The sequence below is a fragment of the Triturus cristatus genome, chromosome 1_2 (genome assembly GCF_964204655.1).
Source record: "Triturus cristatus chromosome 1_2, aTriCri1.1, whole genome shotgun sequence".
NCBI classification, from domain to species: domain Eukaryota; kingdom Metazoa; phylum Chordata; class Amphibia; order Caudata; family Salamandridae; genus Triturus; species Triturus cristatus.
Genome location: NC_140580.1, coordinates 745,816,592 through 745,841,557, shown reverse-complemented (window position 1 = coordinate 745,841,557; position 24,966 = coordinate 745,816,592). Strand labels below are relative to the sequence as shown.

The 24,966-nt window shown below is 47.8% G+C and overlaps 1 protein-coding gene across 1 annotated transcript in view; it reads right to left on the bottom strand.

The window, feature by feature from the left end:
- The window catches only part of TMEM51 (transmembrane protein 51), a 152,227-nt gene extending 134,110 nt beyond the window's left edge, over positions 1–18,117 (bottom strand). Inside the window, exon 1 of the mRNA XM_085608663.1 lies at positions 17,675–18,117. The gene's annotated coding sequence lies outside the window, so the exon portion shown is untranslated. The remainder of the gene's footprint in view (positions 1–17,674) is intronic.
- Between the last annotated feature and the right edge of the window lie 6,849 nt (positions 18,118–24,966).

Below are 24,966 nucleotides of genomic sequence, written 5' to 3'. Positions count from 1 at the left end.
TGGTCTTCCTATCCCGGAGACTACTTCCCAGGGAACAGAAGTTGAGTGCAATAGAGCGTGAAGCCTTTGCAGTGGTATGGGCTCTGAAGAAGTTGCGGCCATACCGGTTTGGCTCGCACTTCCTAGTTCAGACCGACCACAGACCCCTTTGTTGGCTGATGCAGATGAAGGGGGAGAATCCCAAGTTGCTAAGGTGGTCTATCTCCCTACAGGGAATGGACTTTCGGGTGGAACATCGGCCTGAAGTGGACCACGCCAATGCAGACGGTCTCTCAAGGTATTTCCGCCTTAGTGATGAGAACTCCCAAGGGGTTGGGTAGCTCTCCCCACTTTCAGCTGGGGGGGGGGGGGGGGGGGGACGCGTGTTAGACCTGTCAGCCCTTTGGGTGGTCCCTCCTCATCATTATTTTGTCCCACTTTTGCCTCAAACCCTGTTAGAATTTTTCCTTTTTGGGAACCACCAGACTTTTTAGTGTTGATGCAGGGTCAGGGAGCCATTTTCCCTACCCCTGGAACTTCTGTCTGAGGGCCTGAGACACAAAATGGTGGCCACCCATTGTCACCTGTGACATCATCAGAACCCACTGGAGATTTCTAGAACCTTCCGTAACATTCTGGAACCCTGTGACAGTGAGAGGCAGTTTAGAATGTTGGGAGGCCATCTCAGAGTGGCAGTTGGCATCTGACTAGAGAGGAGAGAGGACCAGTTCAGAAGGAGGTCGGAGTAAGGCAGCAGGGGTGGAACCAGTGCTTGGAGTGGGGTCCAGAAACCCACCCTTGATGCTAGTCCCTACTGACCAAGCCCAGCCTAGAGCCCTGTGTGGGACCAAGACCAGAAAAACCATCTTAAGGACCTAACTATTGTGAAGAGGCCTTAAAGAAGAAGACCAGCAAGCTCCTAACCTGTTTAGCGGTGTCCTCCTGGAGTCCTGACGTCGAGAAGCCTGGAGACCTGAGGCCTGAGGTGGAGAAGCGGCGCTGACAGAAAGCAGACGTCGTACCCGGAGCCGTCAGAGGTCGAGAAAGGGCGCCGACGGAGGTCGTGGAGAGGCACCAGAGGTCGAGTAAGGAGTCACCTGAGGTCGAGGTGAAGCGCGCCGGAGGTCGGGAGTGGAGATCGCACTCCGGAGACGCCGGAGATCGAGGTGAAGTGCGCCGGAGGTCGGGAGTGGAAGTCGCACTCCGGAGACACCCGGAAGCGGGGAGACCGTGACCCTGCGACGCCGGAAGGCGACATCGAGCCGGAGCAGCCCAGCGACACCGAACCGGAGCCGCCCAGCGACATCGAGCCGGAGCCGCCTCACGACATCAACACGGCGCCGAGCGGAGCCGATCATCGTGAAAAGGGCAGTAAGTGGTAGAAAGGGCATCTGAGGCCCTGTGGAGCCCTAAAAGACCATTCTAGGGGCTAGAGGGGTGTTAGAACCAGCCTGGGAGTGCCAGGGGTGAACTGAGACTGGTGCAGTGACCTCTGTGAGGGGTTGTGTATTTTGGGAGAGCCAGATCCTTAGGTTACCCTTATTCTACCTCAGTTCAGGCCCAGCCTTGACCAATCTAGGTGGGACACCCCCCATGTCATCCAAATGACCACAAGCTGTACTTGGGCATAGTAAAACCAAACTACCTCAGGAAAGTGATGTGAACTGTAATGGTCATTAAGTGTGTTATTTAAGTTATTGAAGGTGCTTTATTTATTGACTGTATTTATTGTCTGACTATTTATTCCTGCATTGTATTTATTGTCTGACAGTATTTATTAGCTATTTGTATTTATTGCACCCCTATTTATTCCTTGCTTATTTATGACCTGATCCTATTTATTGAAACCCCACTGTGGTATTATTTATTTGACCTGCCCTTTTAAAGGAGAATCTTATGGTACTGTATTTATTTTATGAACCCTGCAACTAAGAGAAAATAAGATAAAGACAAACTACTTTCTTTCACAATTTTTACGGTGTAGTGTCGTTTTTGGAACGGATGAACGCATGGTTATTGTGAGGGTGTGACGTACGCTTAACACGGTGCCTGACCCCCAACCGCTCGAGCCAAGCTACCATTGTGCTGGGAACCTGGTGACTGCTAACCCGGTTGCCCGGTTTCCAACAGAGGACCTGTGGCTGGAGCTGGGCCCAAAGAGTTGGCGCGAACAGCTAGAGGACCAAGGACAAGGGCCCCCTCCCTGGTGGGCAGCTGCATTAAGACTTGAGCACCCAGGAGCTGGGCTAGCCCTGCGTGTCTCTCAAAGAGGGGGTAAAGTGTACAATGAGAGTCCATGTCTTGCTAGCTGCAAGACGATGTTGGCTCGACTTGCCAGTTGCAGCTCCGGGACCTAGAGAGTGAAAACCACGAGGGTGGGGCCACTCAGAGAAGGTGCCAGGCTGTGGGCCCCGAGCCGGAAAAGAGTTAAATTGAGGAGGTGAGGGCCGATTTTCCCCCTGACCCCGCTTGCGGCCCCCGGAAGCTGTAAGCATGCACATGAGCAGGAGGGGCTGTACGTTACCAAAAGCACAACCCTTGGGCTGACTCCGGCACATTCATTCAAGGCGCAGTGAAGAAGCGCCTCGCTTGGGGCTAAAACTGCAGACACTTGTGAAGGTTCCTTGCGAGGAACCCCGCACATGACACTGGTTGACCGGATGCCCCCAGCCCACGTGAGCACAAATTGCGTGCCTCTACCACCATGTTGAACCTGGAGAAATATGAATAAAGGGACTGCTGAATGCCCACTGAACAGCACCTGATTCCCATTAAGCACAACTGTCCCATGGGACTGGACATGGGCCACAAATAAACGACGAGGGACATCCTACAGTGGGACCACATTGAGGAAATTGCTCTCAGTCGGGTGGTGGCGCTAGAACAACCAATAACGCTCACTGGTCAAGACAAGAACGCAGTACCAGATAACAACCATGGCCAGATCCTTTCTGCTGTCAATTCCTACTGGGAAGTCCTAGAGGACATAATCGACCAGGCATCCCTGGATCATGGTATCCTGCGTGATGACCACAGCAAACTGACAGAAAGAGAGCGGTGAAGACTGCAAGTTGGACACAATAGGGACCATTTCTTTCAAACAGAGACATATCTAAGATGGCCAAGGATGTGGAGACCCTGCATCGCAAAGCAGAGGACATAGAGGGGCACACAGGGTACCAGCAAGTCTCCCACAGCCTGGGGTGCCGCCCAGACCAGTGGTGGAAAGACTGCTCCACTAACACGACAGAGACCTTATATTGCAGAGGGCCCGCATGATTGGCCGCTTTCATATTGACAGTGCTTCAGTGGCTATCTTTCATGACTACACCATAGGGAACTCCGGGAAGATGGCCTGAAATACATGTTGCTTTTTTCGACTCGCCTGGAAGTGCTGGTAGACGACCGAGGCATGTTTTTGACCAACCTTCCAGTGCCTGGTTGGAGAAGTATAGAGAGGGCGCTGATGCAGGGGTTTGGAGCAAATCATCACGCCCAAAGCGGCAGTGATGGAGGAGAGTAGAAGAGAGAACAAGGAGGCCATCCAAAGCTTAAGTAGAGCAAGAACACGCAGTGGGAACGGCGAACATAATTGCTGCCTTGGAGCAATCCACCTCCAGTAACCATGTGAATAATTCAACCTTGGCTGGGGGGGGTGGGGGGGGGGGGTTAAGATATGGAGGAGCTCTGGCAGATACAATGATTGGCCAACATGTCACACCTAGGATGGCATATGACCTGCAAGAGGAATGGGACACAACTATGAGGGATGAGCTATGACTCCCCTGGGCAATATTGAGAGACAACATGCGTGGTGTAAGGGGGAGGCCAATCTGCACCCCAGACATAAGTTACTGGCACTCCAAACCGTGACAAACACTCACACACTGAACCGTTTCATCCTTCTGTACCCCTACAGTGAGGGACTGTAGGTAGAAAGGCCAATCTGCACCACCTATCGGCTGTCAATCCCAGCCCAAACCGCCACCCCGCCTATATGTTGTAGTGGAGTGGTTTGAGTCCGTAACCGAACATCAGTTCAATGGACGGATGACCATTGTGACTCCAACCTGGGGTAAGGGAGCTGGGGAAAGAATGCCGTTTTTTTAACAAATCCAGGCCAGCTATTGTATTGATCTGCACTTCCCCGATAAGGGTCCACATGTTAGGCAGGCCATGGGAGGGCGTTGGGAGGCACAACCCACAGCTCATAAAGTAGGCAAAATCTGGAACTCCCACAGAGACACTCAGATGGCACAGGGAGAGACTAGGCATTATTCCTTTTATTGAACATGCTGAGGCTAGGGTCACCCAGTAAAAGGTACAAGATACTGGCTTGCCTCATGCAGAGAGGTGTGGAAGTAGCCTTCCTACAGGAGGCACACCTGACAGATGGGGAAATACCTCAATTTAAAAGGCACTATAAAGGTAAATACATGACCCAGGCTACTCTTATTTTGCCAGGGGGGCTATGACAGGACTTTGACTGCTGTTACCATTCGAACCGCTGGGGGGGGGGGGGGGGGGGGGGGTCAATATTGATAAAGAGGGCAGGTATGCAGTTGTGTGGGGGAGACTTGATGGCTTGGAGCTAACAATGGGAAACATCTGCACCCCAAACACGGACAGACCCAGTTCTTAAAGTGCCAGGCTCTGCTGCGCTCCCTGGATATGCATAATGTGATGATCATGGGAGGGGACTATAACTATGTGTTAGACATAGACCTGGACAGATCTATACTGCCATTGGCGGGCGCACCTAGTGGCCGGACAGCCAGGGATGTCTGCCACTGGATGCAGCATTGGAGTTTAAGGGACAGTTGGAGACAGAGGAACACCGGAAGGGAACAATACTCCTAATATTCCGCTGTGCATGACTTGCAGGTCTGTCTAAACTGACTGGAATGCTCCCCAGGACTGAACAAGCACATCATACATACGTGTTATCTCAGGCCATAACCTCAACTTATGTGCGTCACCTGGGATAGACAAGTGTCCCCTGTAAACAGCTAGAAAAGGCGCATATGGTGGACCCAGAGATCTGCCACTAACTGCTGGGGAGGAAAAGAAAACCACGTGCCACTCTGGAATAGCTACGAGCATTAGATAGATAGGAGTACTTCACTACTTAACCACTATGAAGGGGTGGAGCCTGTAGGCTACTCTCCTGGATGGTCCAGCCACTGGAATGGGGGTGCTCCATTACAAATATTGCGTGACCGATGTGCATGCTGGTCTACAACGAAAGAGAAATCCACAGGGGGGCGTAAAGCATGAACACCTGGAGGAGCTAGGGAGACTCTCTGGTCTATGCATCAGCTGGCAAAAGAGCTGTGTGTTCCCATTGAGGAATGACCAACAAGAGGTCCCAGCAGTCATGCAGATCAGGTAGGCACCCAGAGTCCTTAAATATTTTGGGGTCAAGATTTACCACATATATGCAGACTTAGAGGGTAACCTTGTTGTGGCCGTGCACGGACTACGTGGCAGTGCGACGCTCTGGCACACTTTACAGCTACCCATCACAGCCATGATCGCACTGTCATAGAGGACTGACTTATCTAGAGTGTTATACTACTGTGCTAACTTCCACTTATATGGATCCTGCAGACCTAATTTAAATTCCTCAATGTGTTGCTATGGGAGCCGACGGGTAGCGCTCCATACTCTACAACTCTTGAGCAAGTGCGGAGGACTGGAGGGTCCCCAGTTATGAACTATACTACATAGCATCATAGCTGCAGTGGATAACTAGGTGGCTGGTAAATCAGAATAGCCAAGAACTAGGCGAGCTTGGGGAGCCCAGTAGAGAGGAAGCCCTGGTTGCGCTACTGATGGGGGTGAAACTGGGCCCTGCCCAGAAGCCTAAACTCTCGACTATTGGATTGTGCCGTTAGAAATTTGTGCTGCCCAGGAGTAGGTGGCAATGCTGCATGTAGCAGTGTTGCCAGTCACTGGGCTCACTACATCACAAGACAAATATTTCATGAGACAACGAATGAGATATTGTCTGAAAGTGGGAGACCTCTTTGATGGGGGCATCCTTAAAAGCCTTGAAAGCCTGGTGATGGATAGCGGGCTTCCAGGAACACCGTTTCCGACATACAGGACGATTACGCAAACCCTGCAGAGTCTAACAGGGGAGGCTGGCCCGGAGCCATAGACGAACTATACACTGGAGACCTTTCTCATCATTGGTGATGGATGACGACTGATCACCTGGCTTTACCAGGCATTGATTTTAGAGACCTTGGATGGCCTACCGGGTGCCTGAACTAGGTGGGAGGGAATCCTGGGCAGACATCTCTGAAACACAGAGCAAACACGAGATTCAAGTACACTCAGTTTTTTTACACTTCATACCTCACACCGGATAGACTGAACGCGATATTGCAAATCCAGTCTCACTGCTGCGCTAGTGTGGCCTGGCTGATGTGGACTGTGCACATATGGTGTATGTTGCCCATAAGTCACCTGCTTCTGGCAGGGGTGGCGCAGGACCTGGAAAGAATCCTAAACAAATGTGTAGTGCTGAGATAGGCCTGCTAGGCCTTTAAGCCTGGCGGTGGGAGAGGAGGGCTGGAAATAGGTTTGTGCACCTTGCTCTCTGTATTGCCTGAAGGAATATAGCACAATAAAAGGGCTCAACATAACCTGTGGAAGACAGAGGTGGCGAGTCAGGCATCCGCTGAGGGGGCGATCCTTAAGACGGGGAAGGTCAGGGGACTTCAAATGATATTGCTGGCAGGCCAATGGTTGGAAGTACTGACAGCTTTCCTTGCGCCAGAGGGACACAACTCCCCACTGTTAAACTGGAGTTTCTGCTTGGCAGAGATATGCACCCTGTACAATCAGGAACCATAAACCTAGCCAGGGTAAGTCAGATAGACACCATAAATTAACCTATGCTCACCCTCTTGTAGCTTGACACACAGCAGAAAGTCAAAGTGTACTCGCTGGGACGACGGAAGGCTGCATGAGCAAACACTCGGAAAGCAGTAAAACTGATGACAACAAATAATAAGGGATAATACCGACACGATTGGGAGAGAAAAACTACCGAAGACAAGGAACTATTTGGGGAAACCAGGCGGAATTACAACCAGTTGAAAGATAACACTAACCATACTGATGATACAGCCCCGAGGAAGTCGTGGCCACAAGCATGGGCGACGAAACACGTGTTGGCTAAACAGAGGCAAAAAAAAAAAAAAGAAGGACTTAAACAAGAACATGAGAGAATAAACCTAACAAATACAAAGAAAGACAAGAAATGTTGATATCTGTTATTTATGTAATACATGTTGACATTAGCGTGTGCCGGGGAAAACAATATAATGTATAAACTGAGTGATTTTGGTTGTCCAACTGGGGAGTGGGTGATCTCTCCACCTTAAAGCACCGCACATAAATGAGTTCACGACAACTTTCAAGTGTACCTCTGTAGAGTGCCACAGAACCTTCTGCAAACCTCACCTGCGCTAGCGTATAAAGCCAAGGTAAACTAATCAATACCTTGATGGACTTTCCGACTTAAGCGATAGAACATGGACAATGGCCCACTAATGCGGGGGCACTTGTCAGTTCTACGCCTCACTGAACTCGGATGGATCCCTCCTACTCTCTCCTGAGCCACTGAACTGACCCATGGGGAACCCTCCTAATGACCATTGCACGCCATATGTACAGAAGCTAACCTTAATTTGCTCGTAGATTTATCCCCGTATTAAGACAATACCATCATGGCAAACAAATTGATGTGGGTCATCCCCCCCCCTCTTGGGTCTGACTTCTGTTACCAACCCAGAAAAAAACTCTGTACATAAGGACAAGAAGCAACGGAGGCCACTGACAGCTGTCAGGGTCAAGGGCCAGGCCCCAGACTATCCAGGGGTCTCTGACCTCTGTTGTTCCTCAGAGGGGGGGGGGGGGCAGTAGCCCCTGGTGGCTTGCACTCTTTTGCCAATCCACCTCCACCATATCAGGGAGGGTGTCCAGATAATGATCCTTCAGCCAACCCAGGGTGTGTACCGTTAAGCTGATCATGTGCCTGGCAAGCCAGGACTTCCCTGGGAGTACCACTACCCCCATCAAGGGAGGCTCACTCTGGGTGTGTCAAGAGTCTGCCCGGCACAGGTCTACAGAGCTCTGTCCCTGTGATAGTGCATTGAGCCGCCTCCCCTGGTCCGAAGTGGCCTCACCAGGATAAGTCTTGGGGTGCTCTGTTCTCAGAACTGGCAACCCCCATACCCACTGGTCCTACCACTGTGAGCCTTTTCCATCTCAAGCCCCTCCATCTGGGCCTCTGTACCCTTCGCTGTGGAGTTGTACCCCCAGAAACCAGAACTGGTAGGGCGCCAGTGGCGGCCTTCTCACCCAGCTCCCCTGACACTGCATAGCGCAAGTCAGCGGATGGTCTCATGGTACAGACCAGGTCCCCCTGCTTGTGCCCAGATAGAGCAATCCAAGCACTGGAGTAGGAAACAGAGCACCCTGGATCTTTACCCACCATAACCGCCCCTCCTATTCTTAGAAGGGACATGGGACCCCTCCCCCCACACTATACTGGGACCTGTCTGGGTCACTATGTACCTCCCACTCATTCTTATGTTGGGGGGGGGGGGGGGAACCGGAGCCACCCTTCTTATAATTACTCCCCCAAGCCTTCCCAGACACTCTGGTACTCACCCAGAGGTCTGCCTCCTTTGCAAGCTCCCTAGGGTCGGTGAACTTGCAATCAACCAGGTGATGGCGAAGCTCTGGGAAACATGAACTGCTCTCCAGCAATCAAATTGAACAGCCCCTCAAAAGTGTTTACTTTGCTACCCTTCACCCGACCATCCAAGGCCTTGCAGAAGTACTACACATAAACAACCCCACCCCAGGGCCAGTGAGACAATTCTGACTGTGCCTGAATCTCACCTGCACTCTTCTGGGGCGAGTCCATATCTCTTGACATGGGTCTCCTTCATGGACAGATACTTCAGCTTCCCCCATTCTTTAGGGCCAGCATGGCTTCCCTACCATTACAAGTCATATGTCTCCAAATACCGGCTCCCCAATCCTACTCACTCAGAGATCCCGTACACCTATATAGTAAACTCATATCGTGAAAACAGGCACCAAGTCCAAGGGTATATGGATCTTTTCTTCACCACCGGACACAGTAGGTTCACTGTCACCATTTCTGCTAGACTCTAAAAGCTGTTTGGCATTCAAGTCCAGCTCCTTAAGACCGAGCTGATGGGCCATCATCTTCGCCTCCATAGCCAGTTCGACTCTCACACCCTCATATGTTCTCTCCTCTGCAGCTAGTTGCAGCCTCAGGTCCCTCTCAGCCTGTCTGTTCCTCGACTCCTCAGGAGACAGGATGTGGGGGGGGGACTGCTTCCTGCTTTGGATACAGCAGTTTACTCCCTCTCAGTGGGTTCCCCCCTCTCTCATTTAGCCTTTGCCAAGTCATTTTTCTCCTCCTTCTCTTCCTCAGTGCCATCGTCCTCATGAGACCCTGACTCATGAGTTCAGGGATGAACTGGGTGCTACATTCTCTAGAGAGATAAAGTAGTCCTCTTCCGACTGTGGTACAGATTGTATTCTGCGGACCTCCTCCCAGGTTTAATGACTATCCGATACTCAAGCTTTGAATAACCCTTGGGGATTTTCAGTCCCCTCATGCTGCACAACTTATTCAGCTCAGCCATGCTGCAGCTCTCAATGGTGTTGATATCTAGCACCATATATGACAGGCTGCTCGGACATGTACTGCTCCCTGTCCAATCCTGGGCATCCTGGTTTCCTCTTCTGGGGGTATTGGGGAGTCCTTCCTGCAGCTCAGAGTTCTCCTCCTCTGTGGTTGCTTGCAGCCTCTTGACTTCCTCATAGGCTTGGAGGACTATCTGTAGGTTCACCATGTAAGCTTTCTTACCCACATTCACCCCCCTCTCCTTGCAGAACTCCTTCAGCTTCCCCACAGTGAAGTATGCTAAACAATTGATATCCATGAACATTCGGACATGGTATCACTTGTGCAACAACAAATGATTCCCAAGATGATGATGGTGAAGCAGGAGTCAAATTTAGAAAAATGACCAGTTGAGAGAGAAAAAAAGAGAATTTTAAACTCGTAGTGGTCTTAGATGTGGAATAGTGGTGTACACCAAATTACTGTATGACACTGCACAACCATAGGTTCGATCCTCAACGCTAATCACCAGTGTAAGAAATTGGATTTCTGGTTCTTAGAGGTATGCCCCCTGTCCAAGCAAGAACCACAATCCTAATCATGGCAAGTCATACACACACCATAAATTAACCTGTGCTCACCCTCTGGTAGCTTGGCACAGAACAGGCAGGCTTAACTTAAGAGGCAATGTGTAAAGTATTTATGCAACACTTTTCAAACAGTAACAGTGAAAATGCCACAACAAGACTCCACACCAAGTTATTAAATTGGGTGACCAAAATGCCCCAAAAAATAAAAAGGATATACCCGAGTTAAGATTTTTTGAAGAATAAGCTGAAATGTAGAGCTAAAAGCGCCAATCGGGGCTATCTGCTCACACTAGACCGGGGCAAATTCAAAAGTTCAGGCCCTGGGCACATTTAGTGTACTTTACTAGGGACTTATAGGTAAATCAAATATGCCAAATGTGGATTATCTAAATAAAACTATGTTTGAGGGGCAGTTAAGAGCACAAGCACTTTAGCACCGCTCAGCAGTGGTAAAGTGCACAGAAAACTAGAGCCAACAAAAACAAATTCAGAAAGAAGGGGAGGAGGAAGGCAAAAATGTTTGGGGTGACCTGGCAGAAAGGGCTATTTCCAACCCCCACCCCAGAGTAAAAGTGTGGTAGAACAGCCGTCATGTCAAAGATCCCCATACCTAGACGGTTAGGTGATGCCGCGCATGGTGCCCCCGATACAGCTGCAGCCCAATCCGACTACAAGGTAACGAGGCCTGCAGCACCCATCAACTGACTATTTGCGGACTGGATGTGTTTAATGTCTTCTATAAGTTCAACAGTTAGACCCCTGCAATGAACCACTGCCATTATCCATGCTATATGTTGCTTTGGACACAGTGCAAACCGTATAATTTGGTCACGCAATTGTATTCCCAAAAAAACTAAGTGATGTACCCGTTTTTATGCATCACTGAAAGCACAATAAAAATACATTTAAAAAAAATTGGAGGATAAAAGGATGACAAGGATAACTAAGGTCACAACCACATCGCACAGCAGTAAATTTCATAACACAGCCTTGCTTACTAAATAGATATACCGCGTACAATGAATGACATGCTGGCACTGGTTAAAATCTAATTGGTTCTAATTACCAGATTCTATGCCAATTCATTCATTGTTTCTTAGTTTTACCAAGTTTGAGCAAGCCAATGGGAGTTACCTCTATGCCCACAAAATGGCCCCAAGGCAATGGGAATGCAGTTTTCAAATTCCTATGCAGAAATTATAAGCCGCTGTCCTTCAACTTCAGAATCAGACATGTTTTCCAATGAAATTGCGGTGGTCATGGTCTTAGTACATGTGTTTCATTTGAGGCTCTCTTATTTTGCAATAAATGTAGAAACATGTTCTATGTCAAAAGGGAACTACTTAAGAAAAGGTAAGTGAACACCCTCACACATATATCATCAATATTCTAAATGCTAGGAGGGCTCCAAGCTGTTCTGCGTCTGATGCGAGCAGTTCGTTCCAATCTTATTGGACATTTTGAGGATTCCAGTTTAGTATTTACAATTGGAAAACGCAAACGTCTCAGAGTGCTGTTTAACTAATCAGTTCAGACCTGGAAACCAGGTGAAATCTATAGATCGCTGGAGTGCAGGAATGCAGTCGATTTTACCTCCAAAGACTGAGATTCAGCTAAATGGTTTTATAGCAATGTTTTTGGTGCATGCCTTCGCCCTTCTCCAACCTCATACTGGTGCTGTAAGAGGGTCAAGCAATCCCAGAAACGTTCTCAGCATACTCAAGCACCAATTTATTCAAAGGGCAAGATCCCTCCCAGATAAGAGCTGTAACAAAGAAGTCTAGGCATAATGACAATAAGGAAAATGACCATTAAGGGCTGATTTCAAGTTGTGCGTCACCCATAGGGAGGTATTTGCCACCCCAATTCATACGATTACTCCGAGGGGAGATATTTTCTCCTGCTCCAAGTTATCAACTTGCAAATGAGATATTGCTTGCAGAATTGGAATTTAATTCCACACATTTGGTCTTATTCTGGGCCTTTTCCAATGATCAATTTTGTTTGCCCTGCCAAAATGGACTATAGAAATCAGAGGGCATTTTATAATCAACACACAACTCAGAATGCAATCCACGTGCAATCTTCTGTTCACTCAGGGATTTGAACTTAACGCTCGGCTTGTTAACGATGGCCTGAGCAGTCAAGGCATTGCCTCCATGTTGCTATTCCTCATTCCCATAAATTCTATTGAGGTATACTAACACTGTATCACCTTTCAGATACATTTACAAAGGAATAAAATACCCAAGACATTTACAAAACCATTAGGACACTGCACTGCACTACATATCATGGTTGTCAGTCTACATTATACCTGGATATCAATGCAACACAGATAAAATGTTCATGTTCACCGCCTGTAGCAGATGTAGAACAGGGGACGCCAACGCCCCTGTTCGCCCTCCATGGACTATAGAAATTAGTACTGTACAACCAGGCCCTCGAAAAAACGACCCTGAACACCTATGGGTAAAGGGATTCAATCCAGTAATGTGAAAGGGCAATGTTGAATGGGCTCAAACAGGTGAGTTTACCAATGGGAAAAGCACATTCTTGACCTTCTCCAGAGGAGATCAACAGGTTGTCATGTCCATCAACAGCTCAGATTTCATTAATCCAGAAAAAAAATGCCGTACCTATGTCACAAAAGGACTAAAATCATTCCTCCTGGGCAGCTGGAGATGGCACCCCAAAACAGCGATGAGAGAAACCAATGCTGTAGAAAAACTGCATCCAGGAGGGACACTGTTAAACGTTCCTTAATATGTAAAGCCCCTACAGGTCTGATTCCTTACTGCAACAGGTGATACAAGGCCTTGCAAACTGTTCACCTCAAATTATTTGAAGTCATCAGACCAACAGATGGTCCTGAAGTCCTACAGTGTCGCACAACCCCAAAGAGACAGGAATGGCTAAAACTTAGATTTCAACAAGAATTGGTTCTCAATCAAGAGGAAAGAACATTCCTCCAAAGACGGTTTGAAAAGTGCCCAACTGATGTAAAAGTTTACACAGATCTTTACAAAAAGTTGCCCTATAGAAGGTAGAGAAAAATCAGGAGGGCCTTGATCAAGAAAGACCATGCAGTACATCCCGTAAGACTTCATTGTAGAATGCCAAGACCTGAAGATGACACTTGTAAAGTGCCCGGATAGGCTTCTCGATGGAACACCCATGTGAGCACTTCGAGGAAGGCTCTTGGCCCTGATTAGAGGAACAGCAGATCTCACGGACTGGTACCAAACTACTACAAGTTGTGCTCTTTGAAATGGGAAATAGATCTAGATTTCAGCACCGATTCATACATGACCCCCCCCACCGCCCCTCAGTAGGCCCATTTTTACATCCCCTTTGCCTGCTTTCAAAATGTAAAACTCCCAGAAAATGCACAGGAAAAGCAGTTTCCTCACAGTGTTTGTAATACACGATCTGATCAGTAACTATTATTATCGGTCCAATCCGGAATTGCAGCACATCTGTTAATGAAGGCCTAAAAGGACTCTGGTCACCAGCAGGCTCCTTCAAATCACAAAGAAAAAGGAGATTTTGATGAAGTCACAGAATTGGTGCAATTAGCATCGCTTACAGAAGGCAACATCGCTCCTTGTCAGAGTGACTGGGAGCTGCCATGCTATGAAACATCAATTCTCCAACTGAGCTAAAGTCTAGCACCAAAACCGCTCAGGAAGGACAAAAAAGACAACCCAAACCATCTGCCTGGGAATAAGCCACCACCCATAGAGGGGAAGTGGGTGGAAACTCCTGGCATTAATCTCACCACAGCACCCCAAATGTTATGTCAATTCTGTCCCACAACTGTAAAGGTCTACCCTTCTGTGAACAGAGAGGGTCAGACATGACCAGCATGCTAATGAAAATCCATCTTCTCTTCAATGAAACACAGTTTTACAGTTCTTCTGAGCCTGCTGTTAACCATTGTGCTGAGACCTAGGCATAGCAGCCTGACACATGCCCCGATATAAAACACCAGTAAATAGCCCCCTCCGGCAGGTATTTTCCAGCCCCGCTTCGGAGTAGACAAGAACCTAAAACTCTGGACAAACCAGGAATTAACACAGATGAGAGGGGACAAAAGTGGTGGTGATGAACCCAAGAAACTAGGATTGACACTCGTGTGCCGTTGGTGAAATTTAAATTGGTTAAACATTAAAAAAGTGAATACAACTGTTTAGCCCTGAGGGTAGACCAAGCTTTTTTCTGCTGAATCTGGGGGAAGTATGCCCTTTCTTGTATGAGATGAAAAGCCAAACATCATCTTGTTCTGAGTGGCAACAACCGGGAACTTTTCCATAGCTTCAGAAGCTGCTAAGTTGATGACACTAGAATACCTTCAAGCCTTCTCCAGAGGATGCCAGGGCCCGTCATCCAGGCAAGCAGTGCTTAATTTGGGCCATTGGTTGCAGAGGGGGCCGCCGGCACTCATTTTTTGGTGCTGGCATTTATTTTTCCTCATCCAATATTTCCCGAGAGAGAAAAATCACAAAGGAGAAAGAACAAGAAAGAGGGGGCGTGGGGAAAGAGTCAGAGAGCGAAAGCAGAAACCTGCAAAAGAGAGATAAAGGGGCAGGTTAAAGAGGCATGAGGTTGGTTCCACACTATGCAGCCTTGATATTCTGTGTGCAGCTGCCAGGTGCGGGATTATGGGCAAAGCTTTGGGCACCAGCATTTATTCAACAATCAAGACATTAATTCCTCACGTTTTCATTCCCATTTGCCTTATAGTGTTGTTCATATTTCATTGTTCTAATATGAATTATTAGAAATATGTTTCCATTGGATATGTATTATCTAATTATAAGTTACCGTTTTTCAAATCTAAGGGCAGTATTGATATTGCGGTTATTGATATATTTAACAGTTCTCAGACTTACTTGTTTCACCCCCCCCCCCCCTTTCCATTGTCTTTTTCCTTCCTTTTTGGGCTTATTAACTATTTACTGATATATTTATATTTTCTCTTTAACCATTAAGAGACTTAAGTCTCATCTGCTTCCTATTAAATTATTTACCTATTTGTTGTAAAATAAGACTGAAGGTATTGTTTTCATGATGAAATGTTATGCAATACTTTTAATAAAGAACAACAACACACAAAAAACAATCTAAGCACTGCAGGCAAGCATTTACAGAGAGCTATCAGTGATGCCACTATGTATGTGATAAAATAAGGTTAATTAAAACAGCATCCCTGTCATGTACTGGGGGATCCCAGTTGCTCTAAAATAAAGGAGCTAGCAACTGCTGCCACAAAATAAATAAAACTACATTAAGAACTGATCGAAAGCGAGGCTCAATCTCCCATACAGTAGCAGCTCTGTAAATGTACTTGGAGGAGTTACTCTCCATCATCATCTTTATTCAGAGACCCCACCAGGGTAGCTGGTAAGGGTCAGTTTTGAATTCCACAAAAATTCCTGTTCGCCTGTTGGGTGGAATGGGTAGTCTCCGACCCATACTTAGGGGGTGCGTGGGTGAAACCCCAAAATAGTATGGCCTGCTTGAAACAAACCATACTGGCCACAAAAGTGGCACTGCATATTATCAGGGTTGCCTGCCCTGTTCCTCTTTCCCTTATCAAAGGTCCCAATCTGGTATCCTGGCAGGGAGGTGCGGGGGGGGGGGTAATCGAATCTCACACATCATTTCCTATTTGAAACAAAGCAGGCGATTTATTCCATGAACTTCTGCTCACCATACCAACCCAATGGCCTCCTCTCTTCTCCAATACAGTAAAGGTTCGTGAAACCACCCTCCAGCCAGCGTTCATGAAACCTGCTTAACCACCTAAGGATCTTCTGTTGAAGTTTTACAAGGGTGGACTTATTCATGGCAAGACTCGCTAAAATCCCAGCAGAGAATACGATGAAAGCCAGCCTCCTGGAAATTATATGGGGAGGAACCAAGCATTGGCGAAGCCAATACATCTGGTCCAACAGCCTTTCGACTTTGTCCACGTTGGTTATGGTATTTGCTAAAAACTTTATTGCTGTGTAAGTTCTGGGCCACTTGTTTAAAAAAATAAACACACACACACTGGCTAAAAGACAAAATATTTTTTGCATCAAAAAGCACATATTGCCATAGTAATCCCTGGCACGGACAAAGAACTACATTGTGTATGGATGAGCTCCTTGTGAAAGCGCAGAAAGAAGACATTCACCCTGAAGTTGGGTAATGGCTGAAGTGGGCTGGCCCACTGCTCCACACTGTATACTGTGGGGGTCGTAAGAAACGTGAATTACATGAACAGACCAATGGATGAAGATGGCTGCTGAAAGCCCCTATAAAAGGACACTATACATATTTGTTTAGTAAAATCAAAAGGTCTTGTCTGACACTAGACCAGAAAAGTGGAGGATTTGGGGTTGCCCCGCCCCCACCTCGTAGCATCCCATAGTGGATGGGTTACGCGTTATTTGTTATGACGTGAAGGGAGGGGCGCACGAGGTAATTACGTTTAGGGATTCCGTAAGTCTGAAGACTGTAATACAAAGTAAAGTCCTTCCTGCACCCTTACTGAGGAACCACCTGATGACTTATTTTCTCGGAAACTCACTGGAAGGAGGCGCAACCACACTCCCTGCCGCGGACTGGATGTTGCGAAAATACAGTTTTGAAATCGTTTTTTCGTCTCTATCCTCCACAGAGCGAGTCATCCCTAGACTTAAAACGCGCACCAGCGTCAGATCGGCATTTGCATAACTCATCACATAACTTGGGAAGATACAGAATGGTAGCAGGTTATCGAAACACTAACAGATCACTCAGACCCTACAAGTACGGCGTGGTGTAAAGACGCGATTTCGCATGTTACATTTGCAGTGGGCTCGCTAGGTATGTTTTTTGTGTCCAATTTACAAACCAGAGTAAACAGGAACGAAAAAGTGTAGAAACGCTACTTTGTTCCTGTTTTTGCGCATCAAACTATTATACGTGCTGTTACCGCCAGTTACAAGCCAATGTTGAGTGTACGACAAATCGATAGTTGAACACTTAGCTAAAAGCGTAGGTGCTAATTCTAATGGCCGCAAATGCCACATTAAGAACTTTTATCCATACCTCGTTTAACTACTCTAAAGTCGAACAACTCAAATAATTTCGTTTATTCTACAGTCAATTGTTCTCAGTTAAATTAAGTTATGCATCTTAAGGCATTTGAACATATAGTTCAAGTCGGTCTAGCATTTTAATGTCAGTGCATTCTCGCTAGGCCTTCGATAGCTTACGTGCCGTGGGGGCCATGTATACATTCAGCAAATGCTACTTCACCCAGGTCTATGTATCGCCCATTCTATACGCAGCGCTCACAAACCAACAGGAAAACAAATGAGACCGGCATCCAATGAAGTTCATAAAAAAGCCCACATGTTCAACTTCCTCCTGAAACACGGAAACTTACATTTTTGGCTTCTTGCGACGGGCTCTGCACGGCCCCCGATGAAAGTGAGATACCTTCCGTGAGACCCACCGGGGTTGGCGATGAGCGAGCAGCCTCTGCTCCACGAGGCGAGCGTGAGCTCTAGGTGTGCCAGAGGTGAGGCTCTGGGCCGGCCTCCACCCACTCGATCACTTCACGTCCCCGGTCCTGCTTCCCGCCGTTTGTACGCGTTCCCTGCCTCTGTGACTCCCCATAGTCGGGCTCCGGTCAGACCTCCAGCAGCGGCCTCAGCTCACACCGCCCGGTAACTTCGGTGCCTCACCTGCGCCGGGAGCACTGGTCCAGCCCCGACGCCAATACCCGGAAACCGAGGCCCGCCCAGCCTTCCCTAGGTCTCGCAGTCGGGCCGAGGGTTTCGGAAGTGAAACTGGTGGTGTGCGCACACCGAAGGGCGTTCCTCCTATTATCGTATCAACAGCACACCTGGCACGCGCTGCCGTGAGTGCCTTAGGACGAAGGGCAGGCAAGGACTGCCTGACCAGAAGCGATACCTCGAAACATCACATTTCACCGTGAGGCTCTGGCGTGCTCACGTTTTTTCGGATATTAGTACGAGAACGTATGTTTTTTTTATGGCAGACCCCATTTTCAGTGCACGTAGAGATGTGAAGTATATTTCAGTCAAGCTCTTTCACCTTTGTAAGGTGGTGTGTCATGATGATGGTATGCCAAAACATGTCACTTTACATACATCGAGGTAGCTACAATTTAAACATTGTACACTAATATATTCAGGAAGGAGATATAGATTATTGGGGGGGGGGGGGGGCGTAATCCTTCTAACCTAGGTTTCCTTGACTACTTACAGAGTGACCTGCCACGAGCAAGCCCAGTTCCAGGATTTGGGATCTGGGAGGGCCATGAAGAAGCACGGGTGGGCCATGAAGATAAACGGGGGTGTCCAGACTCCCAGGTCTCAGAAAAGCTGGGTGTAGGGATGGTCTTGCACAGGTGTGAGCTTCATGCATACTGTACAAACTGCAGACTTCTGTCTATTGGACTAGATGTTTAAACCTACAGGCTTGATGTTTTTTCTGCTCTCTCCACAAGGAGCAGGCCTAGGGTGACCAACGTCCGAAAATTTCACGGACCGTCCTAATTTAGACTTCACGTCCGTTGTCCGTGAGGATCGTTTTTTAGGTCTCGCCTTACTATTGCGTAAGCCATTGCAAAGCGAGACTATAGAATACGGGTTTCAAAAGTGCTCCCAAAAAGCGGATTGCATGGCTAGCACGCGCACAATCAAGCGCATCGTGCCGCCATGCAATCCGCCTTTTGGGAGCACTTCAAAGGGTCCGCTCCCCCGCCCCCAAGCGCGCGCATGCGCCACGCTCCGCCGGGCTTGTTTTTCTTTTTTTTTTTAAACTTCATGCGCGAGGCGCGCGTGCGTCCAATGCTTGTTACATGAGCAAGCGTTAGTAAACGATCAAACAGTTAGAAGTGGCCTTCACTGAAAGCGCTGTGCAGCGAAGCCTAGGACAGTTACAGGGTGCAGCCGCGCCTGAGATGCACGGATCTAATCACAGAGGCGCGCAGGAGTAAGCACAGCCAGAGGTGAGCACTCGGCAGGGAAGGCCGGCTTGGGGCTGAGAGTTCCCTCTAGCCGCAAGGGGAGCGGCGCTATGCATAATCTTGCCTTCCCACCTCCATCACCGGACGGGCATCTCCTCACCTGGGGACGTAAGAGGCAAAACCAATGAAAGGCGCCTAGTGGTCGCAAAGTGCATACTGACCGGTGTACTGGACCAGGAACATACTGGCGGCCAGCCTACGTTCCCGGCGGCACGCGCAAAAATCCACGCGCGCGCGGATGCTTCAGTCAGGCTCGGCTTCACACGAGCAACTGAGCTGCAGGCAGCAGAGCAGAGGAGGCACGAGGGAGGAGGCGGATCCCAGGACCACTCCGACAGCAGCAGCACGCACCGGCCGCAAGCCCCCCGGCGGCCATGTGTCCCCATCCGTCTCCGCTGACACGTTATGGGACGCCTCCTAAAGATGGGGAGGCTGGGCTCCGAGAGGAGCAGGTGGGGATGCAATTAGCGCCACGTTCTTCTGCGGAGCTGTGCGGGAATCCATGGCTCGGGACTGAGGGAGGCGCTGAGGCAGAGTCACGCGCTGGGCTCTCGGGAGCAGGCTCCCCGCACAGGGTGAGGGTTACGCACCGCAGGTAAAAGGAGGAGCAGGGGCACCCCGTGCACACAGCAAGCCACCCTTAGCAGAAGCATTTTACAGTGCATCATTAAAAGTGCCCCTCATAAAACCTCGCACCTGAATAAATCAAGCACTAAGTGCTCTAAATGTCTTCCAGCCTGCGGGAGCTATCCGGTCTCAAATGACCTTGGCAGCATGGTAGCACTTCAGGAATTAAGAACTGACGTTCACCTCTGCCTTTGCAAATACTCATAATGGCTGCAAATACAAAATGCTGCCATAGAAGCGACCGTGAGGCCAATTGAACACTGCCATGATGACAACCAACATAGCTCAGTGGGATACTTTCTGCTGCTATCGAAATGAAAATGGTGTGATTTTCTTCAAAGTCTGTGTTACATGGAAGCGCACCACAGGGCGAATCTACCATTGTTGAGGGAGACACTTCTGCCTTCAACGTATTTAAACAAGCATTGGCCTAGCCAATAGGTCTCGCTTTTGGGACCTTATAAGTATATTTACTTTTGCTATAATCGCGGCACGTAAAGCGCGGGTGCCGCGATTATAGCAAAAGTAAAGAAATAGATGTTTTTTCTATTTCTTTACTTTTGCTATAATCGCGGCACCCGCGCTATACGTGCCGCGATTATAGCAAAAGTAAACATAAGGTCCCAAAAGCGAGACCTATTGGCTATGCCAATGCTTGTTACAGACGCCTTTTGTCCGTAATTTTGGCCCAAGCAGGGAGCAGAGCTGTTCCCCTGCGAGAGGCCTCAGTTCCAAGGTGCGGCGGCCTGGCACTCATTCTCGAAGCACAGCAGCAGCCCACCCGCCCATTCTCATTCTGGATGGGGCTGATTGCCACATACAGAATGACCATGGGTAGTTTGGGGTGTTACAGAATGTGGTGCCCTCCTCTTGCGCAGTAGCAGCGGCAACATTAACAGCTAGCGAGGAGCGATTCCCAAAACATCTCACCAGAAGTATGTTGCTGGCCACAGGGTCGGAGGCCGTCTCTCTCTTCTTTTGGCACATGTTGAAAGCTAACACATGTGCAACATTTGAAAATTAACAGAGGCTGTAACGTGTTTCGAATAAAAGTTCAATCATTTTAAGCCTGGTTTATCACACAGTTTTGTCTAAAATAAAAAAAAGCTGAGCAGGGAAGGCTCCTGAAGGGCTGTTTATCAGTGAGTCGAGTTCCCAAAGAGGCACGCTAGTGTTGAAGGGCTGCAGGCTGTCCCTTCTCTCCAGCCAGCTCGCTCAAATCACAGAGGCAAACACTCCGCAACTGGCTGTGCATAAAAGGCTAAAACCACCCTCTTCATTCCTGGAAAGGTAAAGAAGCATGCAGGGACACCCCACTCCACTGTAACTTTTGGGATTCCCACCTCTTGCACAAGAATCCACAAACACCCCGGATGTGTTTCATTTGTGTCTGAAGTGTTATTCATGTTTGTGCACTTCGGTTTATTCAACATAACAGGATGCAATCGTTTTTCAGGGAACGTGTGTAAAAGTGTTAGGTGCCCTAATCTCATGCTGCTGTCTCAGCCGTCTATCTTCACTAGATCGATAAAATTATGATAATTAATTTGTGTAAGGAGTCTAACATATCGGGTATACTGCGCCAACTAACCTTTCGGAATGAATGTGCGCTTTACAAGTGCACCTTATGTTGTTTATGTTTTTTTCACTGAATGATGTACTGGGATCGTCCAAGTTCACACGTGCATCCATTATGCACATTTCACAGAGCTTGAAACCTGACAAATGTACATTCCTATTGTTTTACAGGCTGGATGGGAGAAAGGGTGAATGGTTGGATGGATGAGTGAATGGATAGATGGGTGGAAGAGTGGATGGATGAGTGAAAGGATGATTGGGTGAAATGGTAGGATGGATGAGTGAATGGATGGATGAAGATATGGATGAGTGAAATGATGTATGGAAGGATAGACAATGGATATGTTTTGAAATGGTTGAAAAGGTTTGAATATAGATGGGCACACAGATGGAAGGCCAGAATGAATGGTGAAAGACTGAATGATGGATGAAAGAATGAATGGATGACAGAATGTAAATTTGAAACGGTGGACATCACAGGTTTGATGGAAGGATGAATGGCTAGATCCTTGGACAACAGAGCTCTTCCGGGGAGGGTTGTGATGACTTGCTTTGCTTTCTTGGTGCCATAAGAGCTTTAGTTCAAAGTGGGAGGTGTTTACATTTTTTGGCTACTCCCTTGCCTATATGTTACTGTTCTGTATTTGTTGTGTGCTTACGTGTGGGATCTATACATCATGCATATGGCATTTTGAGTGACACCCAACTGCTACTTGAATGTTACACTAGTAATTGTAAATTTTTGCATGTTTTGTTTTAGGTGTAAGGTTTTAGGGAAAGCCTCATAGTGCCATGAGCTGTGCTTGACATGTATATAGTAATTGTAGCAATAGGCATGGCGTCAAAAATAAACTATGTAATAGTGTATTGACAGTAGATTCTTTAAGACAGCTGCAGGGAAAAGCACCTTTGTGACTTCCGTCAGCTAGTGCAACTCTCTGCGAAGCCCCCATTGGCAAAGCAAGATTCCATATTTTAAGTTCCACTTGCTGAAACACCCATATTGCATTCCCTATAGTTGGTTCATTACAGCAATCCTCCATTTAGTTCACCTATTAGTGCCGCTTTACATCTCACAATGGCACTCAGATATGAGATGCTAGTAACAAAGTCTATCCAAGCCGATCTTCCTGACCCCTTCTCTCACCAAACATGCCTGCCAGGACCATGAGTTGTAAACAAAACATCAGTCTGGACAACCGAGTGCAGTAACCATATAAATAGATTATTATCAAATGAAATACCACAAAAAGACCTGCACAGTTGCACAAAGCTGCACGCATACCGAAAAACGATTGTCTCAACCTAATCAAAACTTATTTGACTTGTATGTAGGTGGTTGTCTATTTACTTACTTTTATATTATCGCGCCACTTCCTCTGATATTCTGTAAAACTTACCTTTTGTCCCGAAGTTTTGTCCTGAATTTTGACCTTCTGTCCTGATGTTTTGTCCTGAATTTTGACCCTCTGTCCTGAATTTTTACACTCACTGTCCTGAATTCGCACCCATGCCAGTTGGTCACCCTAACTGCAGGCCCTGTGCAGGTAAGAGCGTTGGGGAGGGATTCAACAGACGACGAGGGAAAATTAATTTTTTTTAAAAGAAAGTCACTTACCTTGCGCTCGCTGCATCGTGCGGCAAGCGCAAGGTAAGTGGTTTTCCCTTAATTTAATATTCCCTCGTTGTCGTCTGCCAAACCCCTCCCCACACCACTTCACTGCTCTTACATGCACGGGCCTCTCCTGCTCTTCTGCTCTCCACCTCACCGCTCTTACCTGCACGGGCCTCTCCTGCTCTTCTGCTCTCCACCTCACCGCTCTTACCTGCACGGGCCTCTCCTGCTCTTCTGCTCTCCACCTCCCCGCTCTTACCTGCACGGGCCTCTCCTGCTTTTCTGCTCTCCACCTCACCAGCCTTTCTCTCTGCTTCACCTTCCTCTATACCAGAGCACTTCAAACTTTTTGATGCCGAGAACCCCCTGTCAAAATGTTTTAGGCGTAAGGACCCCCTCCTGACAAAAATGTCTAGAACTTGGTACTCCTCAACATTGACAACTATCGACAACCATAAACGCCCACACTTCCCACAGCAAATCATTTTTACATTGGGGAAATAATATGAAACAGTGTTTATCAAATGAAAGATCAGTGAGCGTGGGGGTGTGTGTGGTCACAGGTGTGGCTAAAATCAAAAGGCCTAATTTATGAGGATTTGGCATAGGGCAGCACCGCAAGTCTTCTTGCTGCGCTGCCCTATGCCAATGTGAAAGGGCAAGAATGCACCTTATTTATGAAATAAGATGCATTCCTGTCCTTTCCCACTGCTTTAGTGCACAAATTGCTGCCTAGCGCCAATGTAGGCAGAATTGTTTTTGTGCAGGAAGGTGCCCCGAGAGGGGTTTTCCTCTTTCCAGGTGAGCTGCAGAATGCAGCACACATGGAAAGGGGAAAAAATACGAGGATACATGAAAACATTTCTCCTCATTATGCCTGCTGTGGGGAGGCGTAAGGTTTTGGAGCTGCCCCAGGTTTACATGGTTTGGTAAATCTGGGGCAGTGTCAAAATCCATGGGTATTGCTTGGGAACACCCACCGCATTGCCCATGAAACTCTTACTTGGCAGACTAAGGCAACGCAGCGACTTGCGCTGCTTTGTCTACTCCATATGTATGAGGGCACTCATAGCCATGCGGAGTGACTGTGCATCGCCTCATAGATACGATTGCGACGCTTGTGCTGCCGGAGCTTAAAAAAAAAATGACACTCCGGCGGCTCTAGCCTCTCATAAATCAGCCCCAAAATATTTGCTAGTTTTTTAAGTCTTTCACCATCAGGTAGCTACATATAAAATAATGGGTAGATAAAATGAAAAATAAATTTTAAAAAGTTGTTACTCAGTAGGAAATGCACTGTAGTACATTAGGAAACCTCTAATAGTTAATGCACTGCAGAGGTCTGTGTCTGTAACCAGAGAGCGTCAGAATTTTGGGACAGATTTACAAGCCCTGTGCGCCTCCTTGTGCCACCATTGCGTCACTTTGTTTGGCGCAAACAATTCGGTCAATTTACAATGTGATGCATCTAGGGAGATGCGTCACGTTGTAAAGCCCTGCGTCACATTATACCAGCACCAGGTATAATGTATGCAGGCTAGGCCTTCCCACGCAAAAAGCCATGTAGAACGAACGCAGTGAAATTTACAACATTTCACTGCGTCACTCTACGCCTTCACTGCTTCAAAATCCCTACGCCTGCTCAGACCAGGCATAAGGAATGATGCAGGACTTTTTGTGTGAGACTCACCTATCTGTTGTGGCACATTGCTGGAGTTGCGTCACTTTCATGAGCAATTCCAGCGATGCTTCACTTTTTTGCCAACAGATGCGTCAGTATTTCTGACGCATCTGTTAATCCTTGTGCCATGGAGCACTGTATTGTAAATACAGCGCAACCATGGTGGCGCAAGTACATTTG